Source organism: Carettochelys insculpta, chromosome 27 (genome assembly GCF_033958435.1).
Source record: "Carettochelys insculpta isolate YL-2023 chromosome 27, ASM3395843v1, whole genome shotgun sequence".
In the NCBI taxonomy this organism is placed as follows: domain Eukaryota; kingdom Metazoa; phylum Chordata; order Testudines; family Carettochelyidae; genus Carettochelys; species Carettochelys insculpta.
In genome coordinates this window covers 2,921,415-2,942,141 of record NC_134163.1, presented here as the reverse complement: position 1 = coordinate 2,942,141, position 20,727 = coordinate 2,921,415, and the positions used below count along the sequence as shown (strand labels likewise).

The following is a 20,727-nucleotide window of genomic DNA, read 5'->3' as shown; positions in this document are numbered from 1 at the left end:
AAATTTCTTCATAACAGCCTAGGGGGCAAGCCCCCCAGTTTGGGAAACCCTGGTTTAACCCTTTACGGGCATTCATTCAACACACACATCCCCCTGCCAAAATAAAAGCTGTGGTGGAAGGTACGGCCACACGACCTTTAATTTCCTTCTTGAGGTCCAGTAGACACCTAGATAATTGCAGACATGGGCCCTTTGGCATCCTATGGGCCCCAGGAAGAACCAGCACAACGCCCCTAAGTCAGGGAGCACAAGGCCTGATGCACCAGAGGAGCCCTAAGGAGCCGAGTGTGGGAACCCCTCAGGGGAGCGCATCAGCCACTTCATGAGCCGCCCGACACAGGCTCCAGGCCCAGCCCTAGGCCCAGTCCCAGTCCCAGTCCCAGCCCCAGCCCCAGCCCCAGCCTTGGAGAGCCCGACTCCATGGCAGGAGCTTTTTGTCAGTCACTGGCTGCGCGAAGCCGCCTCAGCACAGAATGGTGGGGCTGCGGATGGAGGCGTTGTCCCCACGCGTGGGGGCGCAGCGTGTCTGGGGCACACACACGAGCAGAGCGTCCCGGCTCGGTGGCGGACCGGCGGCTTCCCCTCACCACAGTTATTTGCTGGGAAACATGACAGGGGGAAACTGATGATCTGGCGCCGGCTGCATCAAAGCTGCTCCCACACGGTGCTGAGCTGTGCCAGGTGCCCACGAAGGGCTGGTTACAGTCTGGGGCCCTGAGCACAGGGCAGACATCAGGACGGCGTGAAGCTGCTGGAAGCTTCCTGACGCTGGTCCCTCACTTGTTCGCGTTTGGTGGTTACTGGAGCTCTGACCCGACTGCAGTGGGTACAACCCGCCTGTAACACCGGCCAAGCCTAGGCAGGGCTGGACCTGCCCCTTTCACTTTGGGATTGGCCAGTCGCGGACGGCCTCTACTTTTGCCTGGAGCAGGTCGAGAGTTCCTGGGCCCACCTGGTGCCCAACGCACCTCACCCTGTTTGGGCCAGTTTGAGCTTTTTAGCCTTAACACTCAGCCCTGCCTCTCCCGTGCGCTGGGAGAGAGCTTGGAGGGGTCCAGGTGTCCTGCCCACGAGGCAGAGAACACAGAGAGTCAGAGAGCACAGGACGGGGCCTGGCCCCAGCCTCCCTGCCCCACTCGGGGGTTCAGGCCATGGCCCAGCACAGCCACATGGCAGCCCTGCCCCCTCCCCCGACAGCCAGGACTGAGGCCAGGGCTGCTTCTGGGCTCCAGCACCACCTTGCACTGGGAGTTCAGACCACAGAGGGCTGGGCCCAGCACCAATGTGGTGAGTCGGGGGGTGGCCCCAGTTCTGGGGGGTGGTGACTGGGATGCTGCGGCGCAGCCCGCTCCCAGCCCAGGCTCAATCGTGGGAGGTCCCTGCAGCTGAGGCTGGGCCATGGCCTGAATGCCCAGGGCAAGGCAGAGAGGCCATGGCCTGTCTCAGAACCCACCACAACCCCAGCCCCAGCCCCAGCCCCAGCCAAGGGGTGACCTTGGCCCCAGCTGTAGGAGGCTCACAGGGCTTTGGGTCTGGGCTGGGAGGGAGGGGTGCCATGGTGCTGACCCCAGCTCCAGGGGAAGGGATGTCCCCAAGGCACCACTTCTCCCTCCCTCGCCCAGAGCTGGGTCCACCCCAAAGCACACCCTCTCCCCCAGAAAGCTCAGGTTGTTGCAGGGCCGGGCATAGTCCCCGAGTCTGAAGTTGGGTTGGGCCCCCAAACCCCAGAGCTGGGGCTGAGGCCAGTGCCATGTCCTGGCCCTGGTCCCCATGACACCCCCACCCATCAGGGAGCTGGGGGCAGGGACAGCCCCCACATCTCTCCCTTCCTTACCCCATGGTGAGGGCTGAGACCCCCAACCCACCCTGGGAGGGGCAGAGCTGACAAGGTCAATTCACTCAGGGTGGAAATGACCCATTATCGGAAGGACACTTGTCAGCTCTGCCCCCTTCCTTTTACTGGGACCCCCCTTTAAATCCTCCTTTAACACCCCCCCCCATTCATGTACCTGACCAGGTAGGTCTTTGCCACCAAAGCTCCTGCTCCAAATTGTCTGTTAGTCTCTGAGGTGCCCCAGGACGGTGCCTGTTGTCTTCTAGTCACCAGCAGAACCAGGTCCCACAAGGGGCTGGGCAGGAATCGCACACACGGAAATCCCGGCAACGCCACATCCGGACAAGCCCCACACAAGCGCCCAGCTGGGAAAGGAAATGACTAGAAATCACAGGAGTCCCGGAGCTCCCACCCCCCAAACCTGTCCTGAGCCCGGCCCCGCCCACAGCCTGTGTCCCCACCCAGAGCTCTCACAGCCCCGCCCCCCAACCTGTCCTGAGCCCGGCCCCCCCCCCCCCCCCCAGCCTGTGTCCCCACCCAGAGCTCTCACAGCCCCGCCCCCAAACCTGTCCTGAGCTCTGCCCCACCCCCACAGCCTGTGTCCCCACCCAGAGCTCTCACAGCTCCGCCCCCCAAACCTGTCCTGAGCCCGGCCCCGCCCACAGCCTGTGTCCCCACCCAGAGCTGTCACAGCGCCGTCCACACACCCGTCCTGAGCCTGGGCTCCCGGCGTCAGCAGAAGGGTCCCTCCAGGGACTGAGCAAGAGCTGAGAGGAAGGCGGACTCTTGTGGCTAACGGCCAATAGCGAGACAGATTAGGATTTTTTGGCCAATGAGAAAAAGACATTGGCTCGGTCTAGCCAATGGCCGTGAGGATTGCGTGGATTGACATTATTGTCCCAGAGGGCGGTTTCAGAACGGGCGACCAACGGCAGGGAGGGCTGATCCACTGGTCAAAGTCGGAAGGTGATTAGTCATCGTACCGACCAATGGCGGATCTGGGAGGCGGGATGACAGCCAATGGGGGGAGCGGGGCGGGGGAATTCGAAGGAGCGCGGGACTGGGCTGCAGCAGCGGACGCTGGTTGCGGTGAGGCGCTGTCGCAGCGCTGGGAGTGCGGGTGTCGGTTGGCCCTCGGGCCGGGCCCGCGCTGGGCGAGGGAGGAGCTGGGCGGGGCCATTGACCACACGAGGCGCTGCCGCGGGAATGGCCGGCCGGGGGGGCTGTGCTGAGGGGGACAAACGCCCCGTTCCCCCCGGGGCGCTGGAGCCGGAGGCTGGGGGCGAAGCTCAGTGTCTGGTTCCCGCCTCTCCCGGGGGGCGGGTCCGGAGGGTTGTTCCCCTCCCCGCCCCAGAACGTTCCCGGCGGCGCTGGGGCGGCCCCGCCCGCGGGGGGTGGGTGTGAGCAGAGCCCGGCGGTGCCCCTCCCCCCCGGCCGGTCCCACCCGCAGCGACCGCCCCGCGCCGGGCCGGGCCGGGCGCGGAAGGGGCGTTACTGCAGCCCCGGCCCAGCCCCAGCAGGAGCAGCCGCCGCCGCCCCGCCCCGCCCCGCCCCCACGTGCATCGGGGGCAGCAGCGGCACCAGGTCCGGTCCCGACCCCGCCCGGGAGCCGGGGGGGTTTCTCCCCCTCCGCTCTGTCTGCCGCTTACGTCACTATCCCTCCCCGGTCCCGCCCCCGCGCTCAGCCCGGCCGGCGCAGCCCTTGCGGGAGGCGGGCGGAGGGGGCGAGGTCCGGGGGAACCGCGCTCGGACTCGCCGGCCGCGTATGCGGCTCCGGCAGCGGAGGGGTTAGCCGGGGTCCGGCGGGAACGTTCTGTGGCCGCTCCGCCGGGTCACGCGCTGCCGCCGCCCAAAGCCCCCCGCCCCCCCCCAGGGAGCTGCCGCCGGGTGAGGGGGGGCCGGACCGGGAAGTGACTCCGCCCCCCCCCCGTTTGTCGCTTCGACGCTCCGTGCGGGGCCCCCCCGCGCCAGCGCCTCCCCCTGGTCCCAGCCGGGCCACCCCGTTCTCCAGCTGCTCCGCCTCGTCCTGCCGCCCGCGCCGCTTCCTCCCTCCGCAGCGGCGCCTGGTTCGCCTCATGCTGCAGGCGGCTCGCGGCGCAGGACCCCGCGGGCAGCAAAGAAGCGCCGCCCCAGCGCCCCGCACTCGCCCCCGCCCGGCTCCGGGGCGCCCGGGGAGGGGAGAGGAGGGGGATGGAGGCGGCCTGGGGGGTTGTGACTCGGGGCCGGTTTTCGCTCCTGGCTCCGCTCGCACCTCCAGGCGGAGTCTCTGGGCGGCGCCCGCGGGCTCTGCACCCCGCAGGGACCAGTGGGTGCTGGGGGCTCTGTGCTCGGTTCTCCCCCAGCTCCCTTGTTTTTGCCCCAGGGCCTCTGCACCTGCCTGGTTTTCTTCTTTGTTCTCTCCCCTCAGTGATTTGGGGTCCTGAGTCCATTGCGTTCCCCCCCTCCCCCGCAGGGGATCCGATAGCTCTGGGTGGGCTTGTGTGTCCCCACCCCGGTTCCCCAGTGGGGCCGGGCAATGGTCCTACGGCGCCTGTGCTCCCCCGCGGTGCAGTTCAGTGATCCTCATTGTCCCTTCAGCTGCTCCCTTCCTCCGGGCTTGTCCCCGTGGTGTGTCACTAACCACGTGACGTGTCCGTGGGACACACTCCAGTGCGCAGCAGTGCTGAAGCTCAGGCCGTGTGACGGATTTGGGATCTGACTTGTGCGAGGTCGTTCTGTGAGACGTGAGTGTTTCCCCAAATGTGCGTGTGCAGCACGTCTGCCCCAGGGAGCGAGTGTGGGGAGCCGGGGGTGCGAAGCGGCTTCCAGCCCCGTCTGAAATGTCTCCATTGCTTTTTTCACCTGCCAGGCGCAGAGCCCCTATGTCTGGCTCCAGAGCAGCCCCGGACCTGCAGAGACAGAGCAAGGACATGGCTGTGGCGGCGGAGCCTGTGACCTTGGAGGAGGTGGCTGTGTGTTTCTCCAAGGAGGAATGGGGGCTGCTGGCCCCGGGGCAGAGAGCCCTCTACAGGGAGGTGATGCAGGAGAATTACCAGACCCTGCACTGGCTGGGTGAGGAGTCCTGTCCCCGGGCGTGTCAGAGGCTGCGTGGGCTCCACAGCAGCTGGGTTGGGTTTGGTTCAGGGTCCCTCTCTGCCCCTGTCCCCAGTGTCAGGTGTGTCAGATCCAGGAATCACTGGCTCCCCTGTGAAAGACTCTCCCCTCCACGGCCCCTCCCAGGGAAAGCAGGTTCAGGGACATGGCAGTGGTGCTGCTCTTCCCACAGCCCAGGTCTCCATGTGCTTCCCACCATCTGCCTTATCTGGAGGTGTGAGTGGAGGGGCACAGGCAGGAACGGCAGGTACCAGAGCTGTGGGGCTTGGTCCAGCTGCTCTTCATGCCTGCAGGGCACCCCTGTGGCCAGTGTGCTGCACCCCGGCTAGCACCTACCATTTAGGGGGAGTTCTCGAATAATCAAACACAAACTCCCAGACAAGTGCACCAGCTGTCCCATGTAGATGGCTTTCTCAGGAGTCACTGGTGGGAACCAGACACAGGACAAACCGGTTATGAGTAACGTGTGCCCCAGTTTGGATGCAATGTCACTCCCCGTAGGTCTCATAACACACCTCATCCAGCGTCCTCGGCCTGCATTCATATTGGGGGTTTTGAAGATAGTTGGGAGGTGCCCAGCTAGGTCATGTGACACCTGGTGGGGCCAAACCTGGGTAGTGAGTAGTAAAACTGTGAAGACTAAAGTGCAGCTAGAAGCTCAGGAGGAGGTTGTGGGGGAGGCGGAGATGGGGGCTGTAACTAACCCCCTCCAGCCACACTTCTGCCAGTCTCCTTCCTGCACCGAGGGAAACGCGCCGGATGTGGCTGGAAAGTGAGTCAGCAACAAGCCCGTGATGCAGGAGGAAAGTGGTAAACCACGCAGAGAAGCTGCTCCTGGCAGAGTAGAACTGAGGTAGTTGAGGGGGAGCCCAGCTGCAACAACAGCCACACCCCGCAGAGAGCAGCACAGCCAGACACTGTCATGGCCGGTTGCAGGAGCAGCAGCTCTTGTGGGTTGCTGGGAGGGCCCACCCACCCACCCACCCACCCAGCCGCAGGCAAGCAGGGGTCACAGAGCAGGAGCCTCGGCAGTGTCTGAAGCAGCCAGCCCAGGACTCTCCTCACAGCTCAGACAACTTCCTCTGCCTCCTGCTGATTCAAGTAGCTCATCAGAGCCAAAGAGCTGGAGGAACCAGGCCCCAGCCAGGAGCTTTGTGGACAGAGCCCTTGGGGAGCCAGAGCTCTGCCAGAGCCTTTCTCTCCAAGTTCCAGTGATCTACCCTGTGGCAGCTGCAGTCTGAGCCCTGCCTGGGGCCTCAGTTTCGGCCCTGCCAGCCCTCACAGAGCTCGCGTTTTCAGTCCAGCAGAAACACAGAGAAGTCCTGTGGCACCTTGCAGACTAACAGATGTTCTGGAGCATCAGCTTTTGTGGGCAAAGGCCAAATTCACCAGATGCACCAAGTGGAAATTCCAGAGGCCAGTAGAAATAAGCAGGCACAAGAAAAGGAGGGAGTCCCACTCAAGAAGAAGGCCAGAGTCAATGAGAGCAATTCTGTCATGGAGGATGTGGCCCATTTCTAGCAGCTGATGTGGCGGTGTGAAAACGAGAGCAGAGAAACTGCTTTTCTACTTGGCCAGCCACTCCTGGTCTTTGTTCAATCCTAAATAGATGGAGTCACATTTGCAAATGAATTGCAGCTCTGCAGTTGCTCTTTGGGGTTTGCTTTTGACATTTTCACATTGCAGGATGGCTACTTTTAAATCTGCTCCTGAGCGTCCCAGGAGGTTTTGTATGTCACTGTTCCTGATATCTGATTTGCATCCATTTATTCTTTTATATGGAGACTGTCCAGTTTAGATGTGCAGGCAAATAAGCTCCGCTGGTTAAAATAAAATTAGAATATAAGTGAAGATACACATCTAGATCTGGAAGAGACCTCGGGAGGTCATCTAGTCCAGTCCCCAGCCCTCTTGGCAGGACCAAGCACCCTGACATCTATTTGCCCCAATTGCTCAATGGCCTCGTCAAGGATTGAACTCACAACCCTGGGTTAAATCCGGGTTAACCCTGGGTTAAGCAGGTGTGGTAGTGTCATTGGTGGGTAGAGATGGCATGGAGGTATGTGGAAGGGTGTGGTTTGTGATTTGCAGTGTTGTGGTTTATAGTTGCTGGTGAGAATTTGTTTAAGGTTGGTGGGCGGCCTGCCTCCCAAGGTCTGTGAGAGTGAAGGATCATTGTCCAGGATGGGTTGTAGGTCACGGATGGTGCATTGGAGAGGCTTTAGTTGGGGGCTGTAGCTGATGGCCAGTGATGTTCTGTTGTTTTCTTTGCTGGGCCTCTTGTGCAGCAGGTGGCTTCTGGGTACATGTCTGGCTCTGTCAATCTGTTTCTTCACTTCCTAAGGTGGGTATTGTAGTTTCAGGAGAGCCTGGTAAAGGTCTTGAAGGTGTTTGTCTCTGTCTGAGGGATTAGAATAAATGTGGTTGTACCTTTAGTGCTTGGCTATATACAATGGATCATGTAGTGTGCCCTGGATGGAAGCTGGAGACATAGACATAAGCATAATGGTAGTTGGTTTTTCGGTATAGGGTTGTATTTATCCGACCATCTCTTATTTGCACAGTCGTGTCCAGGGAGTGGATCTCTTTTGTGGGCCATTCCAGGCTGAGGTTGATGGTGGTGTGGAAACTGTTGAAATCACTGTGAACTCTTCAGGAGCCTCTTTCTCATGGGTCCAGATGATGATGATGTCGTCAATGTAGCTCAAGTAGAGGAGGGCGCCAGGGGTCGAGAGCTGAGGAAGTTGTTCCAGGCCAGCCATAAACATGTTGGCAAAGTGTGGGGCCACCCGGGTGCCCGTTACAGTGCCACTGATTTGAAGGTGTAAAGTGTCCGCAAATCTGAGATACTTGTGGGTGAGGGCAAAGTCACAAAGCTCCACCACCACTTGTGCCGTGGCATCATCAGGGATACTGTTCCTAACACCTTGAAGTCCATCTTCATGTCTGTTTTTTTGTATAAGGGACCTCGACATCCATGGTGACCAGGATGGTGTTTTCAGGGAGATCACCAGTGCATAGCAGTTTCCTGAGGAAGTCAGTGGTGTTTCAAAGATAGCTAGGAGTGCTGGTAACATACGGTCTGAGGAGAGAGTCCCCATAGCTGGACAAGGCTGCAATGAGAGCGCCAATGTCTGAGCTGATGGTGCCTCCAGAATGTCTAGATTTATGGATTTTGGGGCTCTAGGGATGTGTCTGTGTAGATCTGTTCCTGCGCTTTTGTCAGGAGTGTCTTGAGCAGACGGTGCAGTTTCTGTGTGTGCTGCTCAGAGGGATCAGAGGACAGTAGCCTGTAGAAGGTGGTATTGGAGAGCTGCCTGGGAGTCTCCTTTTCATGGTCTGACCTATTCATGATGACAACAGCAGCTCCTTTGCCAGCCTCTTGGATGACAATGCCAGAGCTGTTTCTGAGGCTGTGGGTGACATTGCATTGCGCACGGCTGAGGTCATGGGACAAGCAATGTCGCTTTGCCACAATTTCTGCCTGTGCACAGAAGCGGAAGCGCTCTAGGTATCGATCCAGTCTGTCGTTGTGATTGCCAGGAAGGATTCCACACATAATTCTTCTTCTTGTGCTGTAGGTGTGACGGTGCCTGTAGGGCTGTTCAGAGTCTTGTCAAAAGTGTTCCTGGAAAGTGTTCCTGGCACAATTGGGGTGGGGTTCCAGATCCCCACAGAACTGTGTCATGTTTGTGAGGGTGGTGGGGCACAAAGAGAGTCTCCGAGATAGGACAGACTCCTCTGCTGGGCTGAGTGTGTGGTTATATAGATTGACAATGTTGCTGGATGAGTTACGGGTACCACTACTGTGGCCCCCTGCGGCAAGTAGGAGGTGAGAGAGTTTACAGTCCTGTAGAGAAGAGCAGTGTGTGTTGTAACTCTCCTGTCTCCTTTCAGTAAAGTCCAGCCACGTGGATGTTTGTGTGGAAGGTTGTGTTTTAGGAGAGGCTCCAGACTTGAGATCTCCTTGTGATGTTTCCCTGTTTGCTGCACAGGATGCTGAACAGGTGGTTCCTCAGGTCTGTGGGAGTGTGTGACCAATCTCTCGACAGTCCGTAAAGTGTGTTGGTTGCAGTGAGTGTTTCACCTTCAGTCTGTTGGGTGGGACGTCCATCCATTTGCACTTGGCGAGGAAGATGGTGTCTGTATCTGTGCAGGTTTTCTCATGGGTTTGATGGATTCCCACTCCACATGGCTAAATTCAGAGCCTGCCTGGTGCCAGGCACTTGGTGTAGCTGTGTTAGTTTTATCCACAAAAACAAGAACAAATCGAATGTCTTCTTTGGGTTGAGTGGTCCTGTCCTGTCCTGTCCTGCCCTGGGATGGAGGGGATGGAACAGGTCAAGAGGGAGGCTGAGTTATACCCTAGAGAGAGCAGCAGAGCACTCGGTTTCCCCAGGAATGAGCTGGGCCATTCCCGAGGCAGGGGTGAGGTACCTGTACCCCAGGTGAGTGTGACATGGGATCTTGTACCATCCAGAGCCTGGCCTGTGCCAGGTGGGGAAGGAACCTCTCTGGGTGGGTGGCTCAGATCCTGGGGCTGGAAGAAGTAATGGCCTGGACCTTCATGAACAAGATCAGCACTTGGTTAATTGCACCCCAGGCAGTATTTCCAGTTCCCAAGCCTGATGTGATCTCCTGGGTGGAGCGAGGGGAGGAGCTGGGGGTCCCAGATCTCTAGAGCTCTGAGAAAGGAGAGATCATCAGTGACCCCCACACCGGTGAGCAGTCAGCTCAAGTGACTCAGAAACCGATTTCCATGTCCTCCTAGATGTTAATTGGGCCTTTTCATCCAGAGTGACTGAGCCTTCAGCCTCTCTTCAGCTCCAGCCAGAGGGTGGGAGCAGGGCTGGGGTCCCTCCTCTGGGGAAGGGTTGTGAAGGAGGAGGAGCAGCTCAGTTCATGTTATTTCAATCTTTCCATCAGCTGTTGGTGCGTTCCCCCTTTTCTGTTTCCCTTTCAGAGTTTTCTTTTCAGCTAAGCACAGTGAGTGACACTGTCTGGTTCTCTCTGTGTCCCAGCAGGTGAGGTGATGCTGCTCAAGAATGATGAGGAGAATCTTCAGCTGGAGGAACCAGAGCAAGTGGCCTCCTGTGGGATGTTCTTGGGAAGCTCTGGAGGTTGTGTTTGTCAGAGTCCTGAGCACAGAGAGACCTGTGAGAGTCAGCGTAGCCCAGAAAGGCAGCAGGGAAACCATGCAGGGGAGGGGCAGGATAACTCCAGCCATGGAAGCAGAGGTGTGAAAAACACAAAACAGAGCGAACAACAGAAAACCTGTGGGAAAAGCTTCAGTCTTAACAGTCGTCGTACCATTCGCACTGGAGAGAAGCCCTATATCTGACCCGACTGCGGCAGAAGCTTCCAGCTGCGCTCAGGTCTTATTTGTCACCAGAGAACCCACACAGGAGAGAAACCCTTCCACTGCTCTGACTGTGGGAAAAGCTTTCGTCAGCGCTCAGGTTTTATTTATCATCGGAGAACCCACACTGGAGAGAAACCCTTCAGCTGCTCTGACTGTGGGAAAAGCTTCTTATGCTCCTCAAGTCTTAAAAGACATTGCAGAATCCACACAGGAGAGACACCTTATAACTGCTCTGACTGTGGGAAAAGGCTCACACAGAGGGCAAACCTTGTTACTCATAGGAGAATCCACACTGGAGAGAAACCCTTCCACTGCTCTGACTGTGGGAAAAGCTTTCGGCAACACTCAGGCCTTCTCACTCATCAGATAATTCACAGAGGAGAGAAACCCTATCACTGCACTGCCTGTGGGAAAAGCTTCAGCAGCAGTGCACACCTGGTCAGACATCAGAACATCCATACAGGGGAGAAACCCTTCAGCTGCTCTGAGTGTGGGAGAAGGTTCAGTGATGTTTCCGGCCTTAATCAGCATATAAGAATCCACACTCGGGAAAAACCCTTCCTCTGCTCTGATTGCGGGAAAAGCTTCAGTCAACGCTCATATCTTGTTGATCATCAGAAAACCCACACTGGGGACAAACCCTTCCGCTGCTCTGACTGTGGCAAAAGCTTCTTCAGGCCTTCAAAACTTAAAAGTCATTGCAGAATCTACACAGGAGAGATACCTTATACCTGCCCTGACTGTGGGAAAAGGTTCAGACAGAGGTCAACCCTTGTTGTACACAGGAGAAGACACACAGCATAAAAACCCTTCGACTGGTCATCAGATAACGCACATTGGAGAGAAACCTTTCAGCTGATCTGACTGTGGGAAAAGCTTTTGTCAGCACTAAAATCTTACAGATCAGAGAACCCACACCAGAGAGGAAACTTTCAGCTGTTTTGTTTGTCCGGGAACACTCATACATTATCAATCATCAGAGAGTTCATAGAAGAGAATAACCCACTGACTGCACTGATGTGGGTAACCTTCAGTGGCTGCTTGGACATTATTGATCATCAGAGAATTCACACAGGAGAGAAATCCGGTAACTCTCTCTTTGTTGCTATTTTTGAAGCTGGGCCACTGGGCAAAAATGTCGGTGAGAACCCATAAACTACCACACTGCTTCTCATTCCTCAGGGGTGTGGTGTTACGGAGCTGTTCAAGTAACTAAAATAAAGTCGACTTGTTCCTTAAATTAACCCATGCTCCTTTATAAAAAAAAAAAACCAACTAGACGTACTTTTGAGTTTGTTCAGGACCTCAACTTGATTAATTTTTGGTGTCTTTTTTTAATTTAAACTGAAAATGCTTCACTTGAGTTGTTGCTCTCGGGTGTGTCTGGAGAGGAGGGGTCAGTGCATGGGAAAAGCCCACTTTCACCAGAGAAGCTTTGGGCCCAGGTGAGAAGCACCTCTGCTTGGGTGCTGCAGCTCCAGCAGGTACAACCAGGGGAGCGGTGTATGTCTCTCGCCTGGGGCAGGGCCAGGGTCATCGGTCCTCTTCGCTGTCCAGCCAGAGGGGACTGCAGCAAATGTGCACTTTCTCCTCGCTCCCTGGTGGAGGGGAACAGCCAGCCGTGTCCCTTTACAAACTTAGCGGGGAGGGAGCTGCAGCTGTTCTCAAGGGCACCTGGGAGTGGGATGCTCACGGCTGGGATAGTCCTGGGTGGGGGAGAGGGGGCATCCCCAGCCAATGCCTTTCTCATGTGGTGGTTGTCTCTTTTCTGTGTGGTCCCCTGAGAAGCCATCCCAGTGCAGCCCATCCATTCCCTGGCACACCCACACCCCCAGCCTGCCTCTAAGTTACAAGAAGAGAAAGCTGCAGACAAAGTAGGTGGTCCTGGTTCTTACCATTTAGGAGTTCTCAGACCAATGGACAAGCACAGAGTGCGACAGACAGACAGACATTCCCTCAGAGACTCTAGAGCGGATCCCCATGAGAACAGATGGAATTAAAAAGGCACCTGGGCAAGTAAAACGATGCAAAACTTCCTGTACAAATGAGATGAGCAAACGTTGCTCGTTCCTCTGCCTTTGTCTGTGCAGTGTTTGTCATCGCCTTTGCGCCCCGGCAAGGCAGTGGCAGTGATCATTGCTCTGTTCATTCCTCTCTTTGCTTTGACAACACTCACTGTTGTCAATGTCGGCTGACGTGCAGATGTGCTGTCGTGGTTGGTGCCTGGGGGAGTCCCCTAAACTGAGCAATACAGCGTAGGAGCCCTGGCCCTGAGCAGTCAGCAAGGCCCAGCTGCCTTTTAGCAGGGCTGAGCAGAACAGCCAGTGCACCGGTGGTTTGCCCTGGCACAGGCTCAGTAACAGACACACAACCAAAGCAGTGTGGGTTGGGAGAGGCGAGGGGCTACTTCTCTCAGGGTGGGGGAGGGAGATGTAGGCCCACCCACTCCACCGCTCCCCAGCCCAGGGCCTGAACAGCAGCTCCTGCCAGGAACCAGTGAGGTTTCTCCCAAGCAATCAGCTCTGGCTGCAGGTCTCCCCGCGCCCTGGCCAGGGACCCTGTGGGTGGCTCAGCTCCTGCCCAGTCCCAGCCACGAACCTCATGGCCAGCACAGCTCCAGCTGCAGGACTGCTGGTCTTCCCAGCCAGGGACCCGGGGGCTGGCTCGTATGAGTGGGGAAGTCCACTCGCACAGTGAAGAGTGGTAAGTGTGTGTCCCTCGTGTTCGAGAGTACTGGTGAGTGAAGCACTTGTTAAACGAGGGGTGAGTGTTAGCTCCACTTGCTGGGTGTGTCTGACAATCAGGTGCAGATATTCTCGTACTGTGAATTTGAGCACTAGGGTGACCGGATGCAGAGCTCCAGCTGTGCCCTTGCTGGTGCAGAATGAAGAAATAATCCCTTCCCTGGTTCTGCTGGCAGTGCACCGCCCAGTGTCATCCCACACACCGTGAGCCTTCTTGCTGCACATGCAGCTCTCAGCCCTTTGTGATCCCCAGGGCCTTTTCTGCAGCACTCTCCCTTAGCCAGGCGGTCCCCAGCCAGTGGTGCTGGGCTGGACGAATCCCAGGGAAGTGCAGGATTCTGCACTTGCCCTTGTTCGGCCACTTCATATTGAAAGAAGCTGAACAGCAGCACAGAGCGAAGTGAGAGCGGTGCCACGGTCACACAGGAAGCCTGGTGCTGAGCCAGAACCTGACCTCAGCTCTCATTCAAACAGCCACCCGGGGTCACAGGGAATTAAGAGAACAGGGCAACTTCTTGCTACCCATTCCCTGCAGTCCAAGCTTCTGGCTGGTGGGGGTTTAGGGACGGCCAAAGCAAGAGGTTGTGTCCTGGCCAGCTTGGCTAATAGCCATTGCTGCTCCTTTCCTCCTCAATGAGCTACTGAGCCCTTCTTTGAAGCCAATTACACCTGTGACTCTCACGCCGTCCTGTGGCAGCAGACACCTAGATTGGGTGAGAAAGTATTTCACTGTTGGTTTTTTAAAGTCCTCTGAGTGTCACAGTCCAACCACCTCCCCACTTGAGTTTCTTTCTCTCTACTCCATGCAGCTGACAAAATGGTTTTCATCTGTGAACGCTTCTGCAGAAAGAGATGTTAGTTTTTAAGGTCCTAGAATACAATCTATGGAGCTGCACATGTCAGAGAGCTAGAAGGGACCTCAGGATGTCACTGAGTCCAGTCCCTGCCCTCGGGCCAAACGCAATCCCTGACAGGCTTTTTTTTTTTTTTTTTTTTTTTTTTAATTATTTGCCCCAGATCCCCAAATGGCCCCTCAAGAATTGAATTCACAACTCTGGTTCTAGCAGGCCAATGCTCAAACCACTGAGCTCTCCCCACTCTTGGCTCTGCCTTACTGCTTCCTTTTGTTAGCCAATGTGTGTGTTCTCCATAGTGCACATCTCTGAAAAGGGGCCCAGAACTCCACTCCTACCGTTGCCACAACCAAATTGCTGAACCCTGAGGCACCTTCCTCCTTTGCCGCTCCTGTCTATGAGCTGCCCCTTGAGCTAAACCAGGAGAGGGATTAAAGGTGCCGGATGGTCCTGGCTTGTTTTGAACACCACCTTTCAGCTGCTGAGCTTTTATGTCTGATGTGGGGCATTTCTACTCTTTTCACTAAAATTCTACTTGCTCGTTGGGGGCTCCTGTAGAGGAGGGTCGAGCAGTATCTGGTGGTAGTGGGCTGGGGGTTTTGGGGAGCCGGGTGGGATGGGTGTTGGGATCAGGCTGGGCTGGAGGATGGAGTGGGGTGAGCTGTGGGCCAAGGAAATGTTGGGAACAGGCCAGAGGGTGCAGGGGAAGCTGTGGAGCATGACTGCAGTTGCCTGGCTGCACAGCTGTGGGTGCCCTGCCATGTGGCCGGAGCTGCTTTGCAGCTGGAGAGGACTTTCCATCCTTCTGCTAGCCTGGGTGCGGGGGGGCGTGTTTGACCAAAAATCAAAAAGTAGCTGTAAATGATTGCGGAAGCCATCTTGTATAGACGCCATTTCACATCCCTTACTCCCGCACGCACCCAGGAGCCGGTCCTTTCCTTGACCTGTTTGGGAACAGCTGGGAGGATGAGCTCTATGGAATGCGTTAATGGGCTGTTCAGAGTTGGGGATCCAGCTCCCGATACCTGTTTCTCTTTGCTGATAATGGTTTCTCTTTGAAACGTGATTTACGCTGCTCTAACTAATTGCCTCTGACACTGGGCGTTGTTTGTGTGAGGGTATAAAATACCAGAGTTCGCTGCATCAAGCAGCCTTGCTGGGCCTGGTTTTACTAGTGTCCAGTTTGGCTCATCTGTTGCCTTATTGAATTCAATAAAGCTGAACGTTAGCCGCCGAAACACAGAGAAGTCTTGTGCTTCAGCAATCTGGAGGTTCCACCGAGATCCCAATGCACCACTTGCTCAGATGGAGGGGCCGGCAGCCCCCCACTTCCAAGCCTCTGAAGAGCGCTCAATAGAAGGTAAGGGGGATACCTGTTACAAAATCTCCCAGCAGGGGCTTGGGACTGGAGTGCCGGCGGCCATCAGGGTAAGGGGGGAGCTACAGGTTCCACCTTTGTGGAGTGGCTAACGTTCTGTGTCTGTCTGTGTCTATTAGGCCTGTCTTGTATGTCACAGTTCCCACAGGGCACACCAGTGTCTCTCATGAGGCAGCCATGCGCTGGGCCCTCTGTGTTCAGACACTAAAAGCTGGTGTGGTGCCACGACTCTCTTTCGGCACACGGAACTGTGGGAAGCTTTGTTGCCTCCCTCTGTTTCTGTTCTGAAGTAAGACTAACCATTAAAGATATCCCTAAGCACGGGCAGACTTAACTCCCGCCAGGCGTCCTGCTGGGCTGGAGCGGGTGCCAGGAACACCCCCCTCCTCCCCGCAAGCCAGGGGGGCTTTGGTCCAGTGCCTCGCACTCTGTAAGCCAGGTGAGCTTCGGTTCGGTGCCTTGCAGGGAGAGATGTTGGGAGCCAGGTGAAATACGGTTCACTGCCTTGCACCCTATGAGCCAGGGGAACTTCCATTCGGTGCCTCACAGGGAGAAAATCAATGCTGGGGATAGGTCAGACTCCAGGAATTGCGGTACCCTCTAAAGGCAGTCCAGCTGTTTTTATGTACACTCACTAGGGGAAATTAATTGCAAGTTTCTAGACAAAAGGAATTTTTATACTCAGGACAATCCCAAACTGCAGCTCCCTCTATTAGGTGCCACTGATAGGGATAAAATCCTCCATTTACAAGTCGCTCTTGAGGGTCGTGGAGCAAAAACTCCCGATCAGCAATGGTCTGCCTCGTTATCATGGTACGAAGACCCTTGTAAAAGGCAGAACGAGTCTCGTTTAAGAAGTTTAAAAGATTCCCGGGAGAAACTTCAGTCAAAAATCAGACAGCTTGAAGGTGCAGATGTACAACACAAAACAGCAGACACACAGCCGAGTGCGCCATTTATGGGGCAACTGTATCCTTGCCTTCCAAGCCCTAACTCCCAGGACGATATGAATGACGTCCTGTGTTCTGCCTGGAATCCTCTACCTTGTCCAAATGCAGGTCCCCAGGCCCAGGAGGATCAAAGGGCTTCAGGAGCCGCTGTAGAGAGGGAAGAAAAGGGACCCAGGGTGCACCTTATGACCGATCAGCCAGCTGCTACAGCTGCTATTGTCCTCAAGACCCCACCTTCAAAGGGACAACACAAAATAGCCCAACCACTCAAATTTTTCCTTTACAAGAAGTCCCAAACCCCCAAGGAGGGCGCATGCAGGTTTACCAACCCTGGACTAGAACTGAATTACGTGCCATGGCTAAAGCCTTTCCCCCAGCAGAAGATGACCCGGTAAAGTTTCAATCAGAACTAGTGCTAGTGATCCGGTCTTGTGCCCCAAATTGGCAGGACCTCGATCAGCTTTTAAGGGTGATCTTGCCTGATAAGCATAAAAAGATAATAAGAAAAGCAGAGTGGCCAGCTGAGCCCATCCAAGGAGTGCCGGGGGCAGGAACTTATGATACTGAGCTTACACAAACTAGAAATAGGCTGCTGGACAGTATCCTTACAGTTTTTCCCAAGTGACCAGATTGGGTTAAAATTAATATCTGCGAGCAGGAAGACAAGGAAACACCAGGTGCCTATTTGGAAAGGCTGACAAAGGTATTTGAGAAGCACTCTGGCAATGACACTCCAGCTCAAACTGCTCAACAGGCGCTGGGTGCTGCCTTTGTTAATGGATTAAACCCAGCTGTACAGAGACAGCTGAAACGAATGACTGTGGGCTGGGAAACTAAACCTTTAGAAGACCTCTTAACAGTAGCAAACCATTGCAGCCAGTGCTTAAAGGCTAAACACGTTAAAGAACCTAAACATGTGGTCTTACAACCAATGCCCTCTCAATTAGGCAGGGGTTGGGGGCCACTCGACAGAGCGACATCCACGGGGCACCTATGGGACAGCAAGATCGATGCCCCACCTTGGTTTGCAGCTACAGCTGGCCGAGGCAGCCCAGTAACACCGATGGGTACAACTGTTTGCCAATATTGCAAACAGCCCGGACACTGGGAAAGTCAGTGCCCACGTCGCCCCAGGCCGACAGACCCTGCAGTTCACAGAGCTCCCCAGGCTCAGTTTAACTTAGGGGACTTTGAAAGTGAATTGGGGTGCCCGGAGGAGGACTGCAACTTCCCTCTTTTATCTCCTCGTATTCCCCTGAACCCAGCTGGCACTCTGGCCTGCCAGGTTGCTGGACAAAACACCCAGGTTTCAGGAGACACGGGGGCCAGCAAGGCCACCCTCCAAGCTTCTTCTTTCCCTCTTCGCCTTTCTGGCCAGGTTGTTAATGCAGTCGGCGTTTCTGATCAAGTCATACCTCACCCTGTCTCTGAACCCGTCTCCCTTGTACTCGGGCCCATTTCACAGCAGCGTTCTAAGTCCTGCTTCCCCCGTAAGTCTATTAGGAAGGGATCTACTGTGCAGGTTGTGCTGCACCATCTTCTGTGCTCCAGATGGGGTTTATCATGAAGTTCCTGCACAGTCAGGAGAGGAGGTGAAAAACCTCCTGCAGGATCCTACCGCCTCCCTCGTGCCTTCTATTCCCCAGCCAGATGCTGATCTTTTGTCCCAGGTACCCAGCTGCTTGTGGGCCACCACCCCAAACGAGGGGGCAGAATATCAGCAGATCCCCTGTACATTTCGGTTAACCCTACTGAGCCCTTGCCCCCTGTTCCTCAGTACCCGCTGAATCCTGCGGCTGGGGCAGGAATTCAACCTGTCATTTCTGACCTCCTGGCCCAGGGGATTCTCACCCCCTGCTCAAGTCCTTGCACCACCCCCATACTGCCCTTGAAGAAACCGGGGAGGGACACCTGCCTTTGAGCGATCAGCTCCATTAGCATCTCTCAATTTCCTGTTGTTCCCAACCCGGCCACAATTCTTCCCTCTGTCCCACCAGATTCCACCCACTTGACTGTGTTGACCTCTCCTCTGCCTTTTTCAGTGTTCCTCTCCATCCCTATTGCCAACACCTTTCACCTTTTTCTTATAAAGGGCAGCAATACTGCTGGACTGTTCTGCCACAAGGGTTGAGCAATTCTCCCACCTATTTTTCACAGATCCTACAGCGGGATCTTGCTGACATCACTTTCCCCTCCGGCTCTACTCTCATTCAGTATGGAGATGATTTGCTGCTCTGCAGCCCGTCCCTCGAGGCATGCAGAGCAGACTCAGTTACATTTCTCGTTGCCCCAGCCAGAAAAGGGCACAAGGTGTCTAAACAAAAATGTCAACTCGGTCAGCCAAAAGTCAGGTATTTGGGGCATGATCTCTCAGCTGGCAGCCGTCAGCTCTCTGATGACAGACTCCAGGCGATCCTTTCTGCCCCTAGACCTACTACCCCTTTGCAAATCCCTTCTTTCTTAGGCATGGCTGCTACTGTAGGCAATGGATTCCTCACTTTTCTCAACTAGTCAAACCACTCCAGGACCTTACTCGAAATGCCACCCCCACTCCCATTCCTTGGGGCCCCCAGCAAGCACTGCTTTCGCCTCATTAAAACAAGCATTAGCGTCTGCTCCTGCTTTGAGTTTACCTGATTATTCCCGGCCTTTCACTTTGTTCTGTCATGCAAAGGAAGGATGTGCTATGGGTGTGCTGGTTCAGAGCCATGGTGATAAATGCCGCCCTCTTCCTTATTACGGTACCTATCTTGATTCTGTGGCCGCTTCTTTCTCTCCTCGCCTTTGTGCAGTTGCAGCTGCAGCACGAATTTTCGAGCCAGCAGAGACTTTGGTTTTACAATGTCCCTTAACGTTGGCTGTTCCTCACTCAGTGGCTGCGTTGCTCCTGAAAGGAAAAACTCAGCACCATTCCAATGCTCGTCCTGTTAAATATGAACAGCTCCTTTTTGCCTCTCCTAACGTTTCAGGGGTTCATTGTGCTGCTTTAAATCCCACTACATGGCTCCCCACCCCCTTCGAGAGGGAGCCACATGATTGCTTGAAAGTTGTTCAGGCTGTCACTTCTCCTCCACCTGATCTCGCTGGAACCCCCTGGGACAATCCTGACTTTATACTGTATACAGATGGTTCTTGAGTTTATAATCCTACTGGTACCTTAATAGCAGGCTATGCACTTTGTACTGTTTATGATGTTGTGGAATCTGCTCCTCTGCCTTTTGTCTCATCTGCACAGGTGGCAGAGCTCATAGCTCTCCCTTGCACCTGTCATATCGCAGGAGAGGTTTCTGCCACTGTCTATACTGACTCCCGGTGCGCTTTTGGTGTAGTGCGTGATTTGGGCACGCTATGGAAACAGTGAGGTTTTCTCACCTCCTCTGGACACGCTATAAAGAATGGCCCTTCTGTAGCTGCTCTCCTAGATGCTGTACTTTTACCGTCTGCTCTGGCTATTGTTAAGTGCACAGCTCATTCTTCTTCCTCTGCTGAAGCTGCAATAGGGAATGATACGGCCAATCGGGCTGCCAGGGCAGCTGCCCCATGTCCTCCTCGGGCTGAAGCATTGTACCCCTCCCTTCTGATGCCATCTCCCATGCCCTCCCTGTCGGAACCAGCCCTCCTGCAAGACCAAGCCCCTGAATCGGGAAAGCAGGAGTGGAGATTGGCAGGGTGCACCCAGACCACTTGTGGCGCAGCTTTGACGGCCGCATTATTGCCCCAGTGGTCCTGTTACCTCACCTGGCTTCCGTGCTCCATGGGTTGTCGCACGTTAGCAAAGGGGGGATGGTAGCAAATCTAACACAAAACTGGTTTGCTCCCAAATTCTCCCAAGTAGCCCAAGAGTACGGTCTGGCTTTCCCTGTCGGCCAAGCCCACAACATGGGCAAACCCGTAAAGACAGTTCTGGCAACCAGACCCCCGCCTTTAGGACCGTTCCTGAATTTGCAGATGGACTTTGTTCAATTACCTCAATGTAAATCCTTTCAATATGTGCTGGTTATTGTTTGTTTGTTCTCAGGGTGGGTAGAAGCCTATCCATGCAGGAAACCTGATGCCTGCACAGTGGCTAAAAGATTTCTAAATCACTTCATCCCATCCTGAGGAATACCCCTTGTGATCTCCTGTGATAGAGGTAATGACTTCACTGGACAAATCGTTCAGAACGTGGCAAAGTACTGCTCCATCCGACAGGCGCTATCCTGTCTGCGACACCCAGAGAGCGCGGGAGCAGTGGAAAGACGAAATGGGATTTTAAAGAATAAACTCACCAAAATATGTGAGGACTCTAGTTTAACTTGGGTAGAAGCTTCTCCCGATTGCCCTAATGAATATGAGAGCCACTCCTAACCGAAAAACTGGACTTAGTCCTAATGAGATTGTGTGTGGTCGGCCTATGAGACAGCTGAGCAGCCCAGAGATTGACCAGGCTGACATCACACTTGTCAAAGGAAGCACAGTTAAGTAGTGTCAGGAACTTATGAGGTGTGTGCAGTCCTGTCATTCACAGGTCAA

At 55.3% G+C, this 20,727-nt stretch overlaps 1 long non-coding RNA gene and 1 pseudogene across 1 annotated transcript; one reads left to right on the top strand and one right to left on the bottom strand.

The window, feature by feature from the left end:
- Positions 1-417: 417 nt before the first annotated feature.
- Positions 418-2,584, bottom strand: LOC142002471 (uncharacterized). The gene is made up of 3 exons (XR_012642673.1): positions 2,542-2,584; positions 2,010-2,199; positions 418-837 (listed from the first exon to the last, which is right to left on the bottom strand). It is a non-coding gene; the product is annotated as an uncharacterized LOC142002471 (long non-coding RNA).
- Positions 2,585-2,887: 303 nt separating this feature from the next.
- Positions 2,888-11,479, top strand: LOC142002469 (uncharacterized; annotated as a pseudogene).
- The last annotated feature ends 9,248 nt before the right edge of the window (positions 11,480-20,727 follow it).